General features: G+C 44.7%; 1 long non-coding RNA gene and 1 pseudogene across 3 annotated transcripts; one reads left to right on the forward strand and one right to left on the reverse strand.

Annotated features, from left to right (window-relative positions):
• Positions 1–24,486, forward strand: part of LOC138919975 (heparan sulfate glucosamine 3-O-sulfotransferase 4-like) — a 141,042-nt pseudogene that overhangs the window by 86,112 nt on the left and 30,444 nt on the right.
• On the reverse strand, positions 8,097–12,753 carry LOC138919739 (uncharacterized). 3 transcript variants are annotated; one of them, XR_011430198.1, is made up of 3 exons: positions 12,522–12,753; positions 9,521–10,141; positions 8,097–8,949 (listed from the first exon to the last, which is right to left on the reverse strand). It is a non-coding gene; the product is annotated as an uncharacterized lncRNA (long non-coding RNA). The 3 variants fall into 3 exon arrangements; XR_011430199.1 differs by having other exon boundaries at positions 8,097–8,962; XR_011430197.1 differs by having other exon boundaries at positions 8,097–8,778; positions 12,522–12,750.

Below are 24,486 nucleotides of genomic sequence, written 5' to 3' on the forward strand. Positions count from 1 at the left end.
TGTGATTTTTGAGAAATTGTCCATTTCTTCTAAGTTGTTGAATTTATGAGCATAAAGTTGTTCATGGTAATTTCTTGTTATATTTTTTCGTTTTTTCTTTTCTTTTTTTTGTTTTTTTGAGAAAGATCAGCCCTGAGCTAACATCTGCCTGCAGTCCTCCTCTTTTTGCTGAGGAAGACTGGCCCTGAGCTAACATCCATGCCCAGCTTCCTCTATTTTATATGTGGGATGCCTGCCACAGCATGGCTTGACAAGTGGTGCGTAGGTCTGCACCTGGGATCCGAACCGGTTAACCCCGGCCACCAAAGTGGAACGTGTGAACCTAACGCTGTGCCACCAGACTGGCCCCTCTTGTTATCTTTTTAATAGCTCCAAGATCTGTAGTGATATCTCCTATTTCATTTCCGATATTGATGACTTGTGTCCTCTCTTTTTTATTTTTGTCAGTTTTTCTTGAGTTTTAGCTATTTTACTGATTTTTTTCAAACAACCAGTTTTTTCTTTCATTGATTTCTCTATTGTTTTCCTATTTTCAATTTCATTGATTTCTGCCTTTATTATTGCTTACCTATGCTTTCTTTGGGTTTATTTTGTTCTTTTTCTAGTTTCTTGAGGTAGGAATTTAGCTTATTAGTTTGAGATCTTTCTTCTTTTCTAAAGTTATCATTTAATGCTATTAATTTCCCTGTTTGTACTGCTTTAGCTGCATTACACGTATCTTGATATGTTTTATTTTCATTTTCATTTAGTTCTGTATATTTTTCTTTCTTTTGAGACTTCCTCTTGGACCCATAAATTATTCAGAACTGTGTTATTCAATTTCCAAATGTTTAGAGGTTTTTCCTGTTGTCTGTTAATGCTTTTTAGTTTGGTGTCATTGTGATCAGAGAAAATAGTTTGTTTGATTCCAGTTCTTTTAAGTTTATTGAGATTTATTTTATGTCCCAGGGTATTAGCTATCTTGGTGGATATTCTATGGTGCTTGAAAAAATGTATAGTCTGCTGTTGTAGGGTGGAATTTTATGTATATGTCATCTGAATCCTATTGGCTGATTGTATTTAGACCTTCTGTATCTTTTCTGATTTCCTGTAGTGGTTCTATCATTTTCTGAGAATGAAGTGTAAATGTTCCCAATTCTATCTGCAGATTTGTCTATTTCTCCTTTTATCACTATCAGTTTTTGCTTAATGTTTTTCAGGCTCTGTTGTTTGATAAGAAACACATTTAGAATCATTCTCTTACTCATTTTTATATTTCTAATACAGGGCCCAGCATATAATATGTGCTTTCAATAAATATTCCCTGAATTACTTAGCAAGTTAAAATTAAATAAGTACGTAGGTGAAAGATAGAAAATATTTCATTTTCTCAAGCTGCAATTCCCCCCCCCCGGTTGTATAAATTATGCATCATATAGTGTTCAATTAAATCTTATTATTTCCTCATTTATGTTTACTAGTGTTGATTCAAAAATTAAGTTTGAGAAGGAGCAAACTTAGCAGAAAAAGCACAGACTTTCAAGTGAGATGGATTTGATTTTAGATATGAGCTGTGTGGCCAAACAGAAAATTTATCCTTTTTACTTTTCAGCTTTTTTGTCGGAAAGTGAAAATCATGACAGTCTATCCATTAGGAAACTTTTGGTGACAGAACTTCTGGCTTAAATAACAATAAAAAATTGGTTTATTTAACAGAAAATTTTGGCAGTAACTCATCCTAGGTGTGGCTTTATCCAGTCCCGAGCTTCATTTTGTCATCAGGGAATCTAGCTGTATTTCTTGATGATTCTCTAAATTTGGTCTTCCCTTAGTGCCAGTTTTATCCTCCTAGTGGCTTCCCTCATAGTGGCCAAAATGACTTTCACTGTTCCAGACCTCACAGCTTCTCACCTTCCCACCACAGCTTGGCTTGGAAAGGGTGAGCATCTCTTTGGGCCGTGCCTGCAGGGGCTTGTTCCCCAGAAGTGCCACAGACGTTTTCTTGCTTCTCATTGGCTTTCGCTGGATCACATGTGCATCCCTGAACCAATCACCATAACTAGTAAGACAGAGCTAAGAGTGATGTCAGTCCCAGTCATACCACTTGCCTGAGAATAAGGGTCTTTGTGGGAAATGGAATGCAGGGGAGTCAGACAACACATATCTGTTGTAGTTGCCAATATTTCAAGATTGTTATGAGGATTAGAAATAATATGCAGAGGGTACCCTTTGTAGAGCCTGGAATGGTTAGTTACATGTCCAGTAACTCTTGATATCGTAATGATGATGATGATTTGTAGAGTTTAAGTAGATGTCTCCAGAAGGTTCTTAGAATATTGTAGGGATGCCTGCAAGATAATTTGAGTTTTGAAAGTGGTTTTCTTGTGTATGTGAGGAAGATTGACCCTGAACTAACATTTGTTGCCAATCTTCCTCTTTTTTGTTTGAGGAAGACTGTCATTGAACCAACATCTGCGCCAATCTTCCTCCACTTTATGTGGGATGCTGCCACAGTGTGGCTTGACAAGCAGTGCTGGGTCCATGCCAGGATCCGAACCTGTGAACCCCAGGCTGCTGAAGTGTGGTGCACAAACCTAACCACTATGCTACCCCTCTGGCCTCTGAAAGTGTTTTTATCAAAAATGACACTTAACTTCTGAGGTCCAGGGAGATCTAATGACAATGGACTCTTAGCTGATCTTTCTATCTGTGGTCTAGCGTCCTTCAGACCATTCTGCATGTCGCCTCCAGGCTGAAATTCCTAACCTATAAATCTGATCAAATCACTACCCCAGTCGCAAGCTTCGGATGTCTCTCATTGTCTACAGCAGTGCCTTTCAGACTTTATTTGCATATGAGTCACACAGAGTATTGTTAAAACTCAGATTTTGATCTGGTCATTTCTAACAAGTTCCCGAGTATTGCTGCTCTGGGGGTGCACTTGGAGAAGATAGGCCTATAGAATAAAGAACAAACACTCTTATGTGGCCAAGACCTCAATAATCTGACCTCACCTACATCCATAGCCTCTTCTCCCATCATGCCCCAGCCTGCCCCACGCATTGCAGCCTTGCCTAAATGCTACAGGCATTTGCATCCCATTGACCTTTCACAAGGCCGTCTTTCTGTTTGAAAACTGTGTCCCCTCTGCCATCTTCCTTTCCAAGTCTTACTATTGCCGAATAATCTTCTAGTCTTTTGTTGGAAAGTTTATTTGACATGCCTTCCCGTGATCAGTTAAGAGCTCTTCCTATACAGTCTCATAGCACTGGATTCTTTTTGTCTCTGCCTTCCTATACAAATACTATTTTCTTGGTGATAGAAAGGGCTGCTTTTTTTAATGTTGGTAAAAACAACAGAAACAGTTTATTATGTGCTGAATCCTGGGTTAAAGACTTCCCATGTATTATCACATTCAGTCTCATGTAGTCCTCACATCTACCCTGGGAGGTAATTATTTCTTAACGTGTTAATCAGGACTCCCACTTGCAAAGGACAGAGTCTGGACACTGAATTCAGTTGACCCTTTAAAACAGAAGACTTTGTTGGTTCATATCACTGAACACTCCTGGGAGTAGGTATAGTCACACATATGGTTCAACCACAGACTGGATGAACAATATTCATGGTATATCTATCTGGCAAAGGACTCATGTCCAGAATGTATAAAGAATGCCTACAAATATATGCCTACAAAGTATAGATACACAAGAGCATTAAAACGGGCAAAAGGCTTGAACAGACAGTGTGTGAAAGAAGATGTACAAATAGCCAATAAATGGGGAAAAAAATGTTCAATATCATTAGTCATCCAGGAATACAAATGAAAACCACAATGAGATACTCTTCTGCAACCACTAGAATGGCAAAAACAAGCAAAACAAAACAAAAAACAAAATTGTCAAATCAAGTATTAGGATATGGAGCAGCTGCTGGTACATTACATTGCTTGCTGTGGGGAATATCAAATGGTACAACCATTTTGGAGAACTGCTTGTTAATTTCTTATAAAGTTAAACATCCGTTTACCTACTGACCCAGAAATTCCACTCCTAGTTATTTACCCAAGAGACATGTAGCTGTGTGTCCACGAAAAGACTTAAATAGCAATGCTCACAGCAGCTATATCACAATAGCCAAAACCTGGAAACAACTGAAATGTCCATCATTGGGTGAATGGATAGATAAATTGTGGTATATATTGACAGAGTGGGATATTATTCAACAACAGTAGGACAAGCAACTGATATATACAACAATATGGCTGTAGTTCAAAAACATTTTGTTGAGCAAATGAAGCCAGACACAAAAGGATATTTTTGTATGATAATATGTACTCATGATGATAGAAGTAAAAAAATGGTTGTTTCTAAGGGTCAGGGAATTGATCTGAAAGGGGCGTAAAGGGACTATCTGGGGTGATAGAGGTGTTGTATATCTTGCGTTCAGTGGGGGTTGCTTGGAAGTTTGCACTTGTCAAAACTCATTAAACCAAACACTTAAGAACTGTGTATTTTATTGTAAGAAAATTATACCTCCATAAAAATAATTATATAGTACAGGGGAAACTTGAAATAGAAGATGCTCACTGCTGTTACTGTGTCCATTTTATAGTAGAGATAAGTTTGAACTCAGAGACATCAAATGGCTTGCACAAGTTCACATAGCTGGTATGTGGTCTGCAAAGACTCCCAATAGCTGTACACTAACCACTCTATCATTCCATCTTCCTGGCATCTGCTACAAGATCTGGTGTGTAGTAGGAGTTCAGTGAATGGTTATAGAGTGAATGAAAGCGTTTGTGATGAGTGCTGGTAGAGTTGTGCCTTACCCAGGTAGTGGAGCCACAAATTCAGGAAGGTACGAGAGATGTAGAGGTGTGTCCTCATGCTAGGGTTAGTGCAAGGGCTGGCCCTGATACCCCCATCCCAGGAATAGTTTGTGTTTCTGGGAATGAACTGTACCTACAGCAGCTAGATTTGCAGGACTTGTGGGAATGAGCATGTTGGTAGATGGACCACGATGACCACACAGTGCCATGTCTGGGTCTATATGTAGCTTTTGCAGAAAGCGAGTCTGAACCGCGTCGCCTATTTCCCTGGTATGGAATGGGAAATGAGAAACAAGAACATCTTTCTCCCCGACGAAGGAGTTCCCAGTGATTTTTCTGCACAAGGGGTTGTGTCACTTCTCTGCTTAAACTCACTGGTGTTCCCCATTGTCGAAGTGTGAATCCCACCCAACTAAGGATGTCTAGAGTCTGTGAAGCCCTCTCTATACAATTTTGGGGACCCTTTTCAAGGAAAATGGAAATAAAAATATATTTCAAGTAAATAAACATGACCACGTGAACATGCTGTAGGGCTCCTCCCAAGGTCTTGGATTGGCCCCAAGCAAGTGAGGGGCTAACTAAAGCTTCACCTTCGTTAGCTTCGGGGTAAAATTGCCTCTGTGCCCAAAGATTTTCACGTAATCTGATTCCTTCCTATCTCACTCAACTTGTCCCCTTACTGCTCATTTTTCCAACCCTCCACGCAGTTCCTGCCTCATGGAACTTCCCGGAATTGACTAGGCTAGTGGTTTCAACATCCATTCGGCCCAGTGTTCCCTGTCTATTACCAGTATTTTGGAGGACCTCCTGAGGTGAAATTCATAGACAATATAACCGTTCCACATGCCTGATAAAAAATCAATATTATCTAATTGTAATCTAAAGGAGAAATAAAAATGAAATAATTTATTATAAAATAATATACATACCAATATGTAAATGCTTGGTTATGATGACACCAAAAGGCTAACCATGTACCCCTGATTTACGAACTCCCACTTTCCTCCCCTACCCTCACCCCATAGGGCTTGGTGCCTTCAGCATTGGGAAGCATTGTACAGGATCATTTCTGACTCTGGTTTTAGCAGACCCTATACCTTCTCTCCGGGCTGCCTTCCCCCACTGGTCCTATCTTCTAAAATCCTCCAGAACCAAGGCTCAGACAGTGGCCCTCATCTCAGCCCTCCCAGAAGCTTCCATTGACAGCTCACTTCTCCAGAGGCGATCGATACCTTTGTCATCTGTACCTCCAACATCCATCCAGACTTGTGGTTTGCCCTAGCTGAACCACATCATTCCTACAAATTTATCTAAACCATTTCAGTTAATGACCAAGACATTCAACTCCATATTGAGTGTTTCACATCCTTTTGTCTTAGTACAAATTAAAATAAGTTTTGAAGGAAGAAAATTGACCAAAACTTGACTCTTTAGAGATTCAAAGTAAAAAAATAAGAAAGTAAACAGAGGAAGAAGTCCCTAAGGACATAGAGCGTTTCTGAAATGTACTCGAGATTTGTTCAGTGTTTATTCGACATGTAAAATTAACATGAAGTTGTCTTGAGACAAATTATCTTTTTTAAAATATTTTTAGATGTCTGGCCATAAAGAACACCTGGACGAATGGACAGACGCTCCAAAGGGAATGCAATCTTGAGGGGCGAACTGGGTCCAGGTGGAGGGATTGTTTGAGAGACGTGGACAGGGAGCTGCGTCTTGGGGTCTGGCATCCGGACAGAAGGCTCCTGGGTCTGCGATCAGCATGGGATGCCTTTCTAAGGGCTTGATATGGTGATGGAGGCTTCTTCATTGTTGGCCTCAGATGGGTGGCCCTCTGGCTTCCTAGATGCTCCTAGGTTGATGAGGGACTGACCAGAGTAGGGGAGCTGAATCAGAGAATGATGACCCCCAGGGGAGGAGCCGTTAGAGCAGAAGGGAAGTCAAGGGCGTTTGGAAGGAGACAGATTTGAGATTGAATCTAAGCTCTGTCTCTGCTAAATAGGGAGATTTGGGATAAAAAATTTTACCTCCTAGTTCCCCAGTTTTCTCATCTTCAAAATGGGGCTAAAATAGCACATACTGAAAAATTCATTTTAAGTGAAAATTATACTTGATTGTACATGTTAAAAATTTAAGTCAATACCTGGAACACGGTCAGTAATCAATACATGATAGCAATGATTGCAATCATTACAATTGGAATTATAAAAACAGCAATATAATAAGAATAGAAATTACAATAACGAAAAGCTAACAAGATCAGATGCCCATTGAGGACTTAGGGTATAACCCAAGAAAAGGCAGAAGCCCATTTAGATGGTGGCCAGGTGGTAAGGATGGGGCAAAAGCAGCCCTTTGGCTTCCCTGGGTGTCCAGGATCAGATTTCAAAGACACCAGTTATCTAATGCAGGAATACTTCTTAATATTATTGTTCACGGTAACTTTTATTGTTTATCGTAGTTTGTAGTAAAGAAGTCAATCCTGCCCAAGACATCTGGTCTTTGTCTTTGGCTTACTGGGAGGTGATCCAGTGTTCTGCTTGATAGGACATGGTTTTTGTTTTGCTTGGGACCTGGGGTCACACTGGGTGGTGAAACAATACGATTTAGGGTGGGGGATGGCCACACGTTGGGGTAAGGGTGAGCCATGCCAGAAAGGCCAACAATGTGATTTGGGGTGGGGGCTTTGGGACACGGGTGGAAGGGTGGAGACTGAGACTGAGATCAGCCACAAGGGCAATCCCTCATGTTGACATAGTGAAGTCCCCTGAGAACTCTGATCATGGAGGCTCAAGGAGCGTCCTTGGGTGGCACTGTTCTGTGCATATTGTCACACATGGATGCCAGGAAGGTAACGTGTCCTTAACTCCATGGGGAGAAGACAACGGGACCTCCCCTTTTAGCACTTTTCCTGGACTCTACTCCATACATCTCTTCCTTTGGCTCATCTTTTCTGTATCCTTTCTCTGTGTAAGCTATAATTATGAGCATAACAATTTTCAGTGAGTTTTGTGAGGTTTTTTTAGTGAATTATCAAACTTTAGGGTATTTTTGGGAACCCATCAAACTTGCGGTTGGTGTCAGAAGTGAGGCAGTCTTGGGGACTGTGCCCTCTAACTTCAAGTTGTCCTAAACCGTCACAGATAGGAAGCTCACAGAAGGTATAAAGAACATTTAAATTCATCCGTAATCACACCGTTCAAAGAGAATCACAGTTTTATTTTGGTGAACCTCTTTATACATGTGAATATTTGCAAATCTTGTACGTACCGACGTGTCACATAATTTAAAAATGTGTATACCCTAAGCATTTTCCCACGTTATTAAATATTCCTCAAAACAGAACATTTAAGGACAACGTAATATCCCATGGATCTCCTGTAATTTAATCATTACCCAGTTGTTGTGTTTTTAAGTTATTTACAGTTTTCATTATTATAGTTAATTCTTGGATGAACATCCTTGAGTTAAACCTCCACATATGTGCATGATTATTTCTTTAGGATACATTCCTAAAAATGCAATCATTGAGCTTCCTATATTCTGCCAAACTCTCCTAGAAGGTGGGGCTGGCCCAGGGGGTGGGACTTTGGTGTCTACATCCAGACTGGAGCAGCACACACTCCCTGGAACAGTAGAACCTTGGAGGGCAAACAGAACTCAGACCTGAGCAAACTCAGTGACCCACAGGACTTGTTCATATCAAGTACAAGTCACATCGACTATGCACTTGACTTTGTCAAAAATTTTAGAAAGCCTTCAGATTCATAGGGTGGGCTCTCACAGCTCTTTGTAGGGGCAGTCTTGATAGAAAGTTCTTCCTTCTGAGCGGAGTCAGCCAGGTAGCCTTTTGCTTTGCCTAACATTTTGCTTTGGTATCTTCAGATGGTTTTGCTTTCAGAATCGCAAAGACTGAGCTCCCTTGAGGAAACTGAGGCAGTTACCTTCCATCCCTGTCTCTCGTTGATCTAAATGTAAGCAGAGTCATCATATACTCAGTGAAGCTAGTGACCATTAGCTTGTGTTCCATTTGCCACAGAGTTCAGAGGGCAGCCCAGGACTAATGCACAGTTCCTGAAATGAATACACCTTGAGAAGTATCCTCCATCCTTCCTTTGTCAAGTAAGCTGTTGGAACACCTGTGAAAGATTTCTGGATGTGGAGTTTGGAAAGTGAAAGGAATGAGCCTGGGCAACACTGGCACGTAGTGCCCCTGTCTAACTCTATGTCACAGAAGTTTATGGTCCTGAAATGTCATTTCAGTTCTAGGTGAGAAGGTGAATGGAGAGGGGAAAGCAGAGGGCTATGCCAGCTTCATGTCAGGCAGTTTTCAGCTGCCTTTTCTCTAGACCATTAGTTTATTGATGGTAGGTTGTCTTTCCAGCAAATCTCTTTTGATTGCAAGTGTAATGAAGGCGTATTTTAGTGTCCTTCTAGCTCTAGGGAGAACTCAAGCTGGTTCCTCTCATTCCCACTGAAGTGTCAATGCCAAGGCTGATTCATCTAGATTTTTAGAGCCATCATTCCATCTTGAGGGCTTATGACTACTCTGAGCCATCATAAAGGGGATGTGTCTACGTGGGGTAATTCAGATGGTGCTAAGCAAAGTCTTAGGGCACAGACAGGTTTCTCTTTGTCAAGGATGCTGGCTGCTGTCCTTCCCAGATGCCCAGGAGAAGAGCAATTAACATGATGGTGCACAGTGCTCACCTGAATGGTGGAAAGCAGGCATCAGCTTCAGCCTCCATCCACAAAGCTCCTCCAGGTCCAGGGACCCCAGCCTCTTTCCTTCATCGGCAACGCCAGGCTGTCATTCCCACTCTACTGGGGTGACCCTCGGCAGGGTGCTGGAGACCTCTCGAATCCTGTTCACTTTCCTGGTCCTCCCTTGGGAAGTGAGAAGAGGCTCCTGTATACCCTCCTGTCTGTAATTTTATCCTTAACTCTTGTATTCCATGGGACCTGGTCTCACTGGGTGCCCTGACAGGAGTCTAACCCTCATGTTTCTCTTTTGCTGCTTTTCCTGAGCCTGTGAGATTTTTTTGTGGCGGGAGAAAACCTCATGCTCACAGATCAATGAGCGTATTCTTCTATGCCTATTGTTCAGTGCAGGATTTTGGTCTTTTGAAACTCAAAGGATACGGGCTCTTGAAACTCAAAAACCTTTTTTGCTCAAGACTGTAGTCCTTGCCTTGAGTTTCAAAGGCCTGTTTTGAACCTCAAAGACCAAGCACTGACTCTCTCTCTCTTTGGATACCTGCTAGAAAAAACGCTACACCGGAGTCAGTGGGTGTAGAATGCTCTAGCTATTGAAGGGGTAGGAGGAAATACCTGGAACAAGAAAAAGAAATTACGTCAGCTTCTCTTTCACAATAACCCATCCCAAGTTTCTTCACACAAGAAGAGACTCAGAATTCAAATTCAGGTCAGTCCTCCTTCAGCCTATATGAACCTAAGTGTCTTCTGGAGTTTGTCCAAGGAGAGCAGTAAAATTAGAGTGATGAGTAACCATTGTTGATTATTTACCCCAAGAAGTAAGCTGAGCGTTTTAGATAGAACATCGTATTTTCACAGCAATCCTGTGAAATAGGTGTTATTGTTCTTGTTACCATTTTCCAGATGGGAAAACTGAGACTCCTAGGGATTAGGGACATGGTTAATTAGTGATGGAATTAGAAGAGAAACCCAATCCAGAGCCACATCTCTAAGCTGTGTGAAAAGAGGTGGAGGTGATGCGAGCTTGGTGAGTCAAGGAGTCAAAAGAAAGATTTATTGGACTCTCAAGAGCTAGCAGTAGTGCTCTTTTATTCACAGAATAGCATGGAGTAGTGGGGGACGGGACCCGTGGGCAGTGAGGAGCTGCTGGCATGGGGACGGGACCCGTGGGCAGCGAAGAGCTGCAGGCGTGGGGACAGGACCCATGGGCAGTAAAGAGCTGCAACGTGTTGAGGGTTAGAGCTAAATTTATAAGGCATAGGTATTTGAGTTATTTCTTTACAAGACAAAGGAAAGATCATGAAAAACGTTGTTAAAATGATGTCAGTGTAGGTGGGGTCTGGTTATTGGGTGGTCCTATAACTTTGGGTAAGAATCAGATTGGATTAAGTCAGGACGTCCTATGCTTCCCGGAGGATGATATAGATCAGTATGTAGGGCAGGATGCCTTGGGCTTCTCTCCCTGGGGCAGCCTTGATCCACATCGGAGGGAATGTAAGAAGGGTCAGTATGAAGAGGGTAAATGAAGAAGAGATAAATCGAAGGAGTCTCATCACTGGCCTATTGTACATTCATCTTCCTTTACCAGGAACACCCTTCCCTCAGATCCTGTGAGGTTGAATCCTTTCGTTATTCAAGTTTCGGATCACAATATTATAGACATCATCATCGACCACCCCAGCCAACCACCCACCGTGTGCACACCCAGGACCTCAGCCACATTTTGATGAATCCTGTTTTATTTTTTTAAATAGCATCGCTTCCTCTGGAATGGTCTTGTCGTTTATTGATGTTCCTCTGTATTTACTATCTGTCTTCCCTTTCTAGAATCTCTGGAGCATAAGCTTTGAGGTGAGGCACTTGGTGGTTTCGGCCTCTTGTTTATCCTCAGTGTTTAGCACAGTGCCTGGCTTCTACAAGCTTGCTCCGTAAATCTATTTGAGTGAGTTTGATTGAGTGAGAAGGAGCACTCAGAAAGGTTAGAAAGAGAAAAGCCCCATCTTGCATATCTCTAAGCCACATTTCAGAATAAAAATGACAAGCTTAACCGCTCATTGCTTTTCAACCTTGACATCAAAAGCTGCTTAGGAAGGTCTGGCTGGTTTGCTTTGGGGCTGCCTCTTTAAGCGAGGATCAGAAAGCACCTTTAATGTTGAGCTTCATTTGTTTATCAAAGACAGAGGAGCCTTTGTCCTCCGTCGCAGCTGGTATGCAGCAAGATGGGAGCATCCTCTGCCTTGTACTTCAGAGGAGCCAAATGTAACTACAACGGTGGTTTTTCAACTCCGAAATAATCCGGGAATGTGCAAGTTCAGCTTAGACACCCTAAGAGGAGGAGAGCAGGGAAAGTTCAGATTATAACCCGCTTCTAAAGCCCTTTATGCAGATGGGAAGACCAGCTGGAGTGAGTTTCTGAAGTTCTGCTTCTTCAGAGAATTTAGGGGTTCACCAGCTTTTGGGCTGTGCCCACCAAAGATGTCATGGGTACCAGGAAAGAAGGCATCTGAAAGGTAGCCACTGCAGCCCCTTCTAGCTTTTTCCCCTGAACTTGACTCATTTGAGTATCACTTTTACAAAATTTTGTCATATCCAAGGACCACCTGTGGTTAATATATGTAATTATATATATAATATTATAATGTATATACACGTATCACACCTGTCACACAGGGATGTGTGTATGTTACTATACTTACTGTCCTTTGTTTATTTTGACTCTGCATTTAAATGAAAACTTTACATCATTAATATAAATGGAAAAGAAGGAGAAGTATCAGTGACCTTAGGTGGAAGGGAATTAGAAACATAACGCAATGAGAAGAAGACAATATTATTAATTCTCTGCCTTTTAAAAATGAGAGATTAGCAAATGTTAGGTGTTAGAGACATCTGAATAACCAAAATTAGACTTTCTCTCTTTTATCAGAAAGAATGAAGGAAAGTTGAAAAGAGTATCTTTCCTCCTGTGTCTGTTGATCTCATCACTGCTGTTTACCTGAAGACATCTGGCAGAACGCCTAAAACGGTGGCCGTGTTTTGTCGGCAGCTTCAAGAACCACTTCACTCTCCAAATCTGGAATCCCGTCTGTAATTTCTGGCCAAGTGATCACCAGGCCTGTCTCCATCATTTGCTCTGAAGGAAGCTCAGTCTTCTGACACAATCCACGCCAAGTTCTCTCTCTTTCGAGTGAGAAAGCCCTGGAACCAGGAGTTTGAGTGGGGTGAGAAGGAAGCGAGTCCTTCGCAGCCTGTGAGAAGACAAGATATTTCAGGCATATGGAACAGCATTTAAAAAGGCAGAAGGAGACAGCACGGCCTATTTTAGGGGAACTGCAAGCAGTTAATTCAGTGTGGCTGGATCCACATAAAATGCCAAAGGGAAGGCAGAGAGGGGTGAAAGAAGAGGTGGGAAAGAGGGAGGCGGGGTGCGGGTGCAGACCCTGGGGAGCCAGCAGGCCATGCTCCTGACTGTGGACTGCAGTTTTGACGCCAGCCAGGTACTTGCTGCCGTCCTTTGCACTGGTATTTATAGGTAAATTGTATTTGGGTGGCAACAGCATTCCCTTCTGGAAGAAATCTATTTTTGCTGCATGAATATATTGATAAGATTTGGGGGTGGGTGGGAGGGATGTGAGGGCTTCTAGGATTTTGTTTACCTTTCTGGGATATGCAGGCTGAGGGCAGAGATGTATTTCTAAGGATCATGAAAGGGGATTTGTAAAAGGCTGGGCAGCCTAAGAGATAAAGGCTGTTAGGGGAGGAATTTCCATTAGGGGAATAACGGAGTGTCTGATGGGAAACTTGAAGAAATTTCTGCTCTCAAGGCAGAAGCAGACACGGAGACACTGATTGAGCATATGTAGTTTATTTAGGAGGTACAGGGACACACCAGGGAGTGAGGGGGCCATACAGGGAAGGAAGGCAGCTGATTAGTGGGCCAGTAGTAAGCCGGCTATCACAGTGGCTGCCTCAAACTTAATCCTGTGGGGTAAACTGAAACTCTGGGAAATGGGGTAAAAAACTGCCTCAGAATCATCGTGCCAAAGGGCAGGTCAGTGGTGAGAGGCCGTCCCCAGGGAGATGTTAATTCCCAGGTGCTGCTGACGTGTCCTGGGTACAGGCAGAGTCGGATTCTGAAATGGGGGCAGCGTTTCCAGGAAGACGAGGCTCTGAGTGTTGAAGTCAGAACAGCACGTGGAAGCGGTCGGAGCGGCTATGTGGAGAGTCACCGGCACCTGCTTGTCTGGTTTGGCGTGTTGTACCTGCTTTCCCAGGACTCACGTGAAATCTCCCATAATCTGCCCATATGTTGTTCATGCATTGGAAAGATGAATCTGATGGGAAGATGTGACTCATTGCTGAGTGTTGCCTTAAGTGAGGCTCCACAGAGACCTGGCACTTTCCAAGCAGGCCGGCCTCATCTGCTGATACAGCTACGTTGGAGTCATCAGATCCTTCTTAGTTGCAGTGATAAGAATGCAACTCTGACTTAAAAACCAAGTAAAATGAAACTTATTGGATCTTAGAACTGAAAAGTCCAGGGGATGGTCTTCAGGTACAGCTTGATTCTAAGAGCTCAAATGATCTAATCAGACTTTGGATTCTCTCTCTTTCCATCTCTTATGTCTATCTTTCTCTGGACTGATTCCATTTTCTCCTTATTATGATAAGATGGTTTTCAGGAGCTTTAGGCTTGCGTCCTGTTTTTCCATCCACCCTAGTAGAAAGATGACTTCTTCTTCTCTTTTTTTTTTTTTTTTTTGGTGAGGAGGATTCACCCTGTGCTAACATCTCTGTGAATCTTCCTCCATTTTGTATGTGGGACGCCTCCACAACATGGCTTGATGAGTGATGTATAGGTCCAAGCCTGGGATCTGAAACTTTGAACCCCAGGCCACCAAAACAGAGCATGCAAACTTAACCACTACGCCACCAGGCTGGCCCCTAGAAAGATGACTTCTTTTAACAAACAATTACAATGAATTTCAAGACTGAGTCTCGTTGGCTATGATTGGCCTTCCTTGGGTCACGTAGACACCCCTGAAACTCTTGCTGGGGCTAGAGTGGCTGCCCAGCACTGATTGGGCAGGGTGAGTTCACATACCTACCTACCCTTAGAGCCAGAGGGGTGCTTAATTCAACCCAAATCTCACAGACTGAGAAGTAGAAAAGGAGCTGTTTCCTGGGATAACATGAGTACCATTGATAGAAAATGAAGAGTGCGTGGATGCTAGGCAAGCAAGAGCAAGAGATATCCACTACAACCAAGAAAAACCAACAAGATGCTCACAGACCTGGGAGCTCAGGCCTATTTTAAGGACCTAGTACAAAACCAGCATCTGAGGTTACCATGACCCCAAATACCCAATCTTGATAACCAGCCCCCTTCCTGAGCCAGACCTACAGCTTCCTTTCAAAGCTGCTGACTCCAGCTGACGGATGAGGGTCCCAGGGTTTCCAAGGCACTGGATTTCCATTGACTGCTGTAACCTTGAGCTACAGACTTTATTGGCAGTATTTAACACAAATCTGTTTTCCATCCTTGTCAGATCCCGCTTCAGTATGCGCCACAGGAGGAGAAGTCAAACGCTAAATTGATTTCTTTAATGGGGAGTGCTTTGCAGCTGATAGCAACCCTTCTGGAGATGCATTAGTCAAGTTACAATGGAATCTTTTCTCGCTGGCTTTTATGGACTCTCCTCTTTGCCAGGAGTATAGGACTGTGATATCATCATTTGCCTGTTTTTTCTTTTAACTGGAGACTAAGAAGGTCAGGGCTCCCACCTCCCGCCTCTAGGTCAGAAGCTGAGTCTTTCTAGGGAAGATTTAACTGTAGGAGTTAGTATCTTGAGATTGCCAAGAATGATTAGTGTCAAGGTGTTTCTTAGCAACTTGAGCGCAATAAGGGGCTGGAATCGTGTGAATGAACACTTACTTGGGAATCTGGGAGTTGGCCTTCCTGCCTGTTTGTGGGATTTTATGGACTGCTTATACTGTAGTTTGAGATAATTTGGTGATTTTTCTAGAATATAGTGAGCTCTTGCTTACTTCTGTTCGGTAAGGATTCGTTCCATTTCTGTGTATAATAACAATAATAATGGTGATTGGGGGCATACCCTTGTTCTGTGCTGGGCTCTCTCCATTGTCTCACTCAGTCTTCACAACAGTTCCATGAAGTGGGTCCTGTTCTGCCTGCTATGCTGATGAGAGCCTGGAGGCAACAAAGTTACACAGCTTGCCCCAGGTCGTACAACTCATGTAATTAGGAATTCTCAGGGCCTGTATTTATACCTTTGTTTGAACTCCAAAGATTGTTCTTTTAGCCACCCCTGTATATTTCCATCCATGAGAAGGCATTGTACACTCATCAAAGACGGATTTGGTGCCATCTCCTAGGATAAGGACCCAAATTTAGAGCATCACATTCTGGAGTGTGACACAAAGAGAAATAAAAACTGGAGGGATGTGGCCAATACAGATCTTCTTAGCCACACCCACGATACCAACTCATGAGGAAGGACCATCTTTACTTCCTAGTTGTGTTGATCATAGAAGGTGTATTTTCAAGGTAGAGGCTGTTATCCTGTTAAGATATCAGGTAGATTTTCTGCAGGAGAAAAACCCAATGGTTTTTGCGTCTTGGAATCCATCATGTATCTTGTCTTCAACCTTCCGAGATCTGACCTCTCAGGGGACACCGAGGCAGCTTAACACAACTGCATGACCAAAAATGACTTACTGTCTCTGAGCCTCAGGTTTTCCATCTGTATAATGGAATCGATGATGTTATTAATTACACAGGATAACTTGTGAGGGTTGAATTCAGTATTATACATTAGGGCTTCAAGAGATGTCAGTTGCTACTATTTTGTTTTATGTTGCTGGGCTTCAATTTTTACATCTCTCCAATGAAGAAGCTGGATCAGCTCCATTTCTGAACCATGACTGTCACCTGAAAACGGATGGGGCTGGCTAGGGCAGAATGAGGCAGGAAACTGAGATCTGTGGACAAACTTGAGGGGTCAGAAACAGCTTCAGAAGCGAGAGCAAGTTCGGTCTAGCTGGTGACACTTGGTGTCACGAGGATCTGGCTACAGACAAGAAGTGGTAATTGAAGGTGGCTGTTGGCGTTCAGCACGTCCAACAAGGGATGACGGGCGACATATCAGGCTAGCAGAATATGATGAACCTGTCACTGGGTGTTAGGGACTGAACCAGATACCATTCAGAGACAGAGCTCTATAGACTGGATATAGACAAGGTTGTAGACAGGGGATGATGTTCCAGTTACTATTTCTGTGTAACAAACCACTGCCTAACCTAGTGGCATCAACTGACCATTTTATTAGGCTCATGCATTCTCTGGGTAAGGAATTTGGGAGGGCTTGTCTCTACTCCCTGATGTCTGGGGCCTTGTTTGGAAAGACGTAAAGCCTGGGAGTGACTCAGTGACTTGAAGCAGGAAACATCTGGAGGCATCTGCACTCACTTAGCTAGTGGTGATGCTGGTTACAGCTGGGACCTCGGCTGGGGTGTCAGGCAGAACACTTCCTATATGTGATCTCTCCATCTGGGCTAGTTTGGGCTTCCAAACTAGCATGGCACTAGGTCTTGAGACTGAGTGTCCCATCAGAGCAAGGCAGAGGTACATAGCATTTTTACTATTAAGCCTCAAAGTCACATAGTGTCACATACTCTAGGTTCAAGAGGAGGGAACACATACTTCGCTCCTCAGTGAGAGGGAGGGCGGAGTGACATTGTAAGAAAAGCCTGTGGGATGGAGATTTTGCTGCATCCATCTTTGCGAAATCGAATCTACCACAGGTGTTTATAGTCTAAGTTGTTATTGTGTGAATGTTAATAGCACAGACTGGAGCCAGACTGCCTGGCCTCATGTCCTGACTCCACCACTTACTAGCCGTGTGATGTTGGGCAGGTCGTTTAAACCCTTCGTGCCTCAGCTTCCTCATCTATGAAATGGGACTACTAACAGGACCTATCTTTTTGGATCGTTGTAAAGATTAAATGAACTAAGAACATGGAAAGTACTCAGAACAGAGCCTGGCACATGATAAACTAAAGGCAGGTGTTTCCTATCATTATCATCACTAAGAAGGTTTCTGAGGCAGAGACTCAGGCTTCGGGAACTAGCCAGGAACAATTCAGAGACCCAAACGAAGGAGCAAGATATAGGTCAGCCTATTAGAAAACAAGGACTGATGCTGATGTAGAATGTGAGACAAGAACTGATTAATTGCTTCTCTTTTGGATCCGAACTGATCCCAGAGGTGGGGCCTCTGTTTTAAAGGCAGACAGGAGCTGGGGGCCAGTGGCCCCTGCAGGGGCGAGGTGGGCTCCAGGCACAGGAAAAACACCAGGCCTGATTCTGTCACATCTATTAACCGTCTGACCCCACCACACTTCCTTTCGCCTTTCTCCACATAAGCCCCTCCATGTCTCATCGTGCCTCATCTTACTTGCTGAGTGACAGGCCTGGAACTAAGCCGTGTTACATCATCAGTGAGTGACAGAGGAAGGAGGCCTAAGCCCTCATGACAAAGGATTGTCCAGATCTGTTTGGGGAATATTCCAGTTGAAACAGAGGAGGAGAGCAATCACATGGGTGGGCTCCACCACAGGCTTTATGAAGCCCCTTGGTATAAGTCAGAGTTTTTTCGTGGCAGATGACAGAAACCCAGTTCCAACCAGCTTAAGCTAAAAAGGGAATTTATTTGCTGCTTAACCGAAAAGTCCGGGAGGAGACAGTCTCACTTGGGTCTATATGCTCCAATGATGTTGTCAGGAATCCTGTCTTTCAGAACCACTTTCCTTTCTTATTTACTTTTAAATTTTTGGCCCTATTCTCAGGATAAATCCATTCATTCATTCATTCATTCATCAAATAGCTATTATGGGTTTATTATGCACTAGGCATGTTTTAGTGAATAAGACAGCAAGTCCTTGATCTCCTGGAAATTATTTCCCGAGGAGGAAGATAGAATAAACAAGCAGACAGATGAAAATGTATGTATCATATGATACATTTACATACATACAGCTACTAGTGTAATGGAGACAATAAAACTGGGTACAGGAATACAGAGTGACAGTAGAGGGAATAGTCACAGCAAATCTCTCTGAGCTGGTGACGTGGGAAAAGGGACGCCTGTAGTGAAAGGGAGCCTGCTGTGGAGGGAAGAGTATTCCAGCAGAGGGAACAGCCCTGCAAAGACTTTGAGGCAAAGATCGTCTTGCTGTCTTTGAATAACTAGAAGGAGAACAATATGGCTGGGCCTTAGGGACCAAAGAGGAAAGTCATGTGAGAACAAGTGGGAGAGGCAGATGGTACAGGGATTCTGGCCATGGTAAGGAGTTTAGATCTTATTTTAAGTGTAATGAGAAGCCATGGGTGACTTTTAAGTGAGGGATCAATATGATCTTATTTGCCTATTTAAAAGATCACTCTTTCAGTTTTGTGGGGAATGTGTTGGCAAAGGAGGAATCAATTCTTGGTTCAAGGCTGACATCCTTCCGGATTAACAACCCCTCCAGACAAAGTCCCAGGGAGAGATCTCATTGGTCAGCCTTGAGTCACATGCAAATTCATGGACCAGCCACTGTGGCCATAGTGATGGGATATTTTGAATGGCCCAGTTGAGGTCCCATATCCACTTCTAGATGTCGGAATGGGGCTAGCCCCACCCCATCCACTGAGAAGGAAAGAGTGATTCCTTAATTGAAAACTGTGGGTACACTTAACAAATGAGGTGATGGATGTTGGACAGGCAAAAGGGATAGAAGTCCTCTGTGCTCCTCAGTGACATTCCCAAAGTGAGGACATCCATCTCTGCTTGAGCACATTCAGTGATATCCAGGGGCTTCCTTCCTCCTTGCCTCTCCTCTCCGTCACTCACCAGAGCAGCCACTAGAGAATGGCTAGAATGGAAAGGCATTTCTTCCTGGTTTTAAACTAGGGCCATTTCCACTATGTGGTCCTTCTTCTACTTTCTGAAGCCTGTCAGGTGAGCCTAAATACTGTTCCATACAGCCCTTTGGAAGAGAGTAGCAACATCTCCCTCAAGTATTTATTTGTCTACCCTGAATAACCTCGGTGGATTCCTTTCTCTCCCCAGGTCACAGCCCCTTTGTCATTCTAGTTGCTTTCCTTAGAGTCCTTAGGACTTCATCAGATTTTCAAATGCTCTATTCTGTTAATGGGGCGGGGAGGAGTGACTCCTGGTTTAACAGGAGCAATTTCTTATTTTAGGCCTAACCTAGGCTGAACTAAAAAAGTATGGTGTGCAAATGAAGTTGTTCCCAGCTTAGACAAAGAAGTCACTAGTCCATCGATCATTGATGTTGGGGGCAGATAAGGGGAGCAAAAAGCAGCTTGGAAAGCAGAATGGGAACTTACCAGGAGGGGGGATGTTCCTGGGGACCTTTGGGTTTTCTGTAGTTTGTAGCCCTCTTTTTTATTTACAGGAGGAAAGTTGGTAGGAGTATTCCTCCCATACCATCCGTATTTACCTTCAGTATGGAATTCATCATGTTTTATAGTCATGCATTTATTCAGCAAGCATATATTGAGCACCTACTGCATACCAGGTACTGGGCAATAGGGATGTAGAGAGGAGCAAACAAATCTTCTGGACTCAGTCTGTTGTGTGGACAGATCAGAAAATCACTAATGGTAATGAAGTGGGATCAGGGCTATATCAAGAATATATGCTAGTGAGGATCCTTCTAGGAAGTGCCTGACACTGGGGCTGAGGGTGGAGGATGGATGGGTGAGGCGGGGTGTGTGTGTGTGTTCTGGGCAGTGGGAACAGTATACAAAGAAGGGCACCAGGGCTTCAGAGAATAGGGTGATGTGAGTTAAAAAAAAAGATGGGGTGGGGGGGGAGGATAAATGGGATACAGCCGGATATTAAGCTTGATCACTAGACAAGGTAGGTCTGGGCATGGCATATGGGGGCGTTGGGAGTGATTGAGAGTGTCAGTCATGGGCAGTGACAAGATCAGAGTTGTGTTTTACAAAGGTCACTTTGATAAATTTGTAGGGGGTGGACAGAGACCGAGGTGGTCAGAGGCGATGACAGGAGCTTGATGAGTGGGCAGTAGACCAGGGCAGCATGAAAACCAGAGCAGAGATAGCGGCTGTCTTAGTCAGTTCAGGCTGCTATGACAGAATGCCATAGACTGGGGGCTTAAACAATAGAAATTTATTTCTCATCGTTCTGGAGGCTGAGAAGTCCAAGATCCACGTCCCAGCGAATTTGTTGTCTGGTGAGAACTCTCTGCCTGGTTTGCAGATGGTTCTTTCTTGCTGTGTCTGCACATGGCAGAGAGAGAGAGATCATCTCTCTCGTGTCCCTTGTAAGGGCACTAATCCCATTCATGAGGGCCCTACCCTCAGGACCTCATCACCAACGAGAGGCCCCCCCCACCTCCAAATACCATCACATTGAGGGTTACCTTCACTATATGAATCTGGGGAGGACGCAAGGATTATTCAGTCCATAGCAGTGGCCAAAGGGACAGAGGGACAAGGAGGGAAGGAGATGGAGTTGGGGTGATACCGGCAGCCCTGGTGAATACCTTGTTCGAGGAACCGAGAGGTGGCAGGCCAGGCTCTGCACCCACATCCTTCTGGACCCCGCCTCTGACCAACAGAATCTCAGTCTCTTCTCAGAGATTCTCCTGGGAGTGAAACCAGTGTGAATAGAGAATCCTTATGGGAATTACAGGCAGATTGCCATCATTCTGCTTCTGTCTGCTCACCTTTAAAATGGGGAGAGTAGCGGTAACCCAGCTTTTGGATGTGAGGATTAAATGAGACAGTTGGTGCAAAGCAGTGAGCACAGGATCTGGCACAAAGTGAGGCCTTCAATAAATTATTCTTCTTATAGTAGTTTTGATTTTCCTCTAGTCGGAATAGAATTTAGTTGAAGTTAGTGACTGTGTCACGGCTGTGTCTCAGGCTGGTGTCTGCCGCCCTGAGCTAAGCCGTAAAAACCCCTCGAATACCTTTTCAAAAGCCTGTCAGCCTCTTGAGGCTCCTACACTTCTTTATTTTATTTTATTTTATTTTATTTTATTTTATTGTAGTAACAGTGGATTCTAACGTCATATAGCTTTCAGATGTACATTGTGATATATTTCGAATTCTGTGTAGATTACATCGTGTTCACCACCCAAAAACTAATTATAGTCCGTCACCTCCCATGTGAGCCTCATCACCCCTTTTGCTCTCTCCCCTCCCCCCCTCCCCCTATGGTAACCAGCAATCCAATCTCCGTTGCTCTGTGTGTGTTTGTGATTGTTTTTATCTTCTGCTCATGAGTGAGATCACACGGTGTTTGACTTTCTCCCTCTGATTTATTTCACTTCACATGATACCCTCAGGGGCCATCCAGGTTGTCACAAATGGCCGGGTCTCATCATTTCTTATGGCCGAGTAGTATTCCATTGTGTATACATACCACATCTTCTTTATCCATTCCTCCCTTGACGGGCACCTAGGTTGCTTCCAAGTTTTGGCTGTTGTGAATAATGCTGCAGTGAACCTAGGGGTGCACGTGTCTTTCTGCATTTGTGTCTTCGAGTTCTTTGGATGAATAGCAAGCAGTGGGATAGCGGGATCATAACGGTAGATCTATTCTTAGTTTTCTGAGGATACTCCCTACTGCTTTCCGTAGTGGCTGCACCAGTCTGCGCTCCCACCAGCAGTGGAGGAGAGTTCCCATCTCTCCACATCCTCTCTCCGACACTTGTCTCTTGTCTTGTTACTTAGAGCCGTTCTGCCCAGAGTAAGGTGACATCTCATTGTAGTTTTTCTTTGCATTTCTCTGATAGCTAGTGATGTTGAGCACCTCTCCATATGCCTGTTGGCCATCCGGATATCTTCTTTGGAGAAGTCACTGCTCAGATCTTTTGCCCGTTTTTTTAATTGGGTTGTTGATTTTTATTGTTGTTGAGGTGTATGAGTTCTTTCTGTATTTTGGGTATTAACCCCTTATCCGATATACGGTTTGCAAGGATCTTCTCCCAGGTGTCAGGTTGCGTTTTGGTTTTGTGGATGGTTTCCTTTGCCGTGCAGAAGATTTTTTGACTTTGATGTAGTCCCATTTGTTCATTTTGTATTTTGCTTCCACTGCCCAGTCAGACGTGGTACTTGAACATAGGCTGCTAAGACTGATGTCAGAGGGCTGACTGCCTATGTTTTCTTGTAGACGTTGCATGGTTTCGAGTCTGACTTTCAAGTAAAACCCGAGGGAGGAGGCTGCAGTTCCCCGAGAGCGAGCTTGGCAGGGACCCCGCGTCCCTGTCAGCGCACCTTCCCGCTCCACAAAGGTCCAAAGCGTGTGGGCGGGGCCCGAGGAGTTCTCCCAGGAGGGTGTCCCTGTCCCTGTCCGCAGTCCACCGCTGGAGGGGGCGGGGCAGCGGGGGGGGGGGAGCGTCTGGGCGGCTGCTGGGCCACCCTCGTGGGAGGCGTGGGAGGCGTCGGCGAGCCGCGCCTGCCTGCCCAGAGCCGAGCCCGGCGGAGTCCGGCCACGCTCTGCTGCTCTCTCCCGGGCTGGGCTCGTCCGTTCCGCCGGCGTCCGTGGACGCCGCTCCGTGTCCCCGCTGGGCACAGCAGCCCGGGCCCTCCACAGCCATGGCCGCTGGCCTGAGGTGGCCCTCCTTCAGCTCCCGCTCTTCCTGCTCGCCGGACACGGACGACCAGGGCGCCTGTGAAGATGATGCCATCTGGGAGAGGTACCTGGGGGCGTGGGCCTGGGGGCTGGTGGGAGGCGAGTCTGTCCCTGAGGAATAGGCTTGTGCGCCGAGAGGTGCCCGTCAGGTCGCGGGACAACTGTGCGGCGCGTGGAGCGAGGGGGTCTCTTCGTGCACTTCACGCGTTCGTGGAACGGGCGGTGTGTGCCAGGCACCTGCCCAGGGGCCAGCCTGGGGATGCGGTGCCCGGGAGTCGGGCGCTGAAGCGGCCCCCGTGGTCTTGGCTCCTTGGAAGGACAGACGCGAAGTCGATAACGACACTGGTCTCCATGCGTTCTGAGGCGTGCAGGTCTCCCTGTTTTAGAGGCTACGTTCCGTTGGGGTTTTCCTGAAGCCTGTTGTACCCCCGAAGCTCAGGCCGGTTCAGGGGAAGTGGCCTGTCGAGGGCCACGTGATATTTGTGTGCAGAGCCAGTGCTTTCCAAAGCCCTTGACTGTGCGGAAGTCCACCTGTTAGGGCTGCAGTGGGGGCTGTCCGGGGAGCGTTGTGAGCACAGGTATGTGTCCCACACTTGAAAGTATGGCAAAGAAAGCGTGAGGCTCGAGGGTGCTGCGTCCGTTCCCTCCTTCCACATAGTCTGGAGAAGTGACTTTGGGACAAGTCCTTCCTTTCCTCTGGTCGGTGCGTGTTCAGTGGTCTGGACACTTGAGGAGCAAGACTGACAGGGTGTTTGACGTACTGGGCCTCAGGGCCTAGTTGGAAAGGACAGATAGGCAGCAACTAATTACCTAGGAGATATGTGAAAGCAATTTTGTGTTGAGTGCTGAGAAATACGGCATTTGCTGATAGACTTTGTGACTTAGGCAGTGATGTTTAAGCTGAGAGCAGATGCCTACAAGAAAAGGAGGACTTGTGCGGGAGAGTGTTGGGACAGGGCAAGGGAGGAGTATGGCCTGTCAGAGGAGCTGAAAGAATGCCCTGGAGACTGGGGCCGCGTAGGGACTGTAGGCTGGGGAAAACAAAACTTTTCGATTAAGGCTGACGCTTTCTATAGGTTTTTGGAGACTAAGTGTCGTGATTCGGAACGTGGACTCTGGAGCCAGACTCTTGTCACATGGGTCCTAGCCATGCCACCTACGGGCTTTGTGAACTTGGGCAAGTTACTGTACCATTCTGTGTGTCAGTTTCCAGATCTGTAAAACGGGGATGATTATCATACACACTCCATAGGTTAGTGTAAAGGT

Source organism: Equus caballus, chromosome 21 (assembly GCF_041296265.1).
Source record: "Equus caballus isolate H_3958 breed thoroughbred chromosome 21, TB-T2T, whole genome shotgun sequence".
Classification (NCBI taxonomy): Eukaryota; Metazoa; Chordata; class Mammalia; order Perissodactyla; family Equidae; genus Equus; species Equus caballus.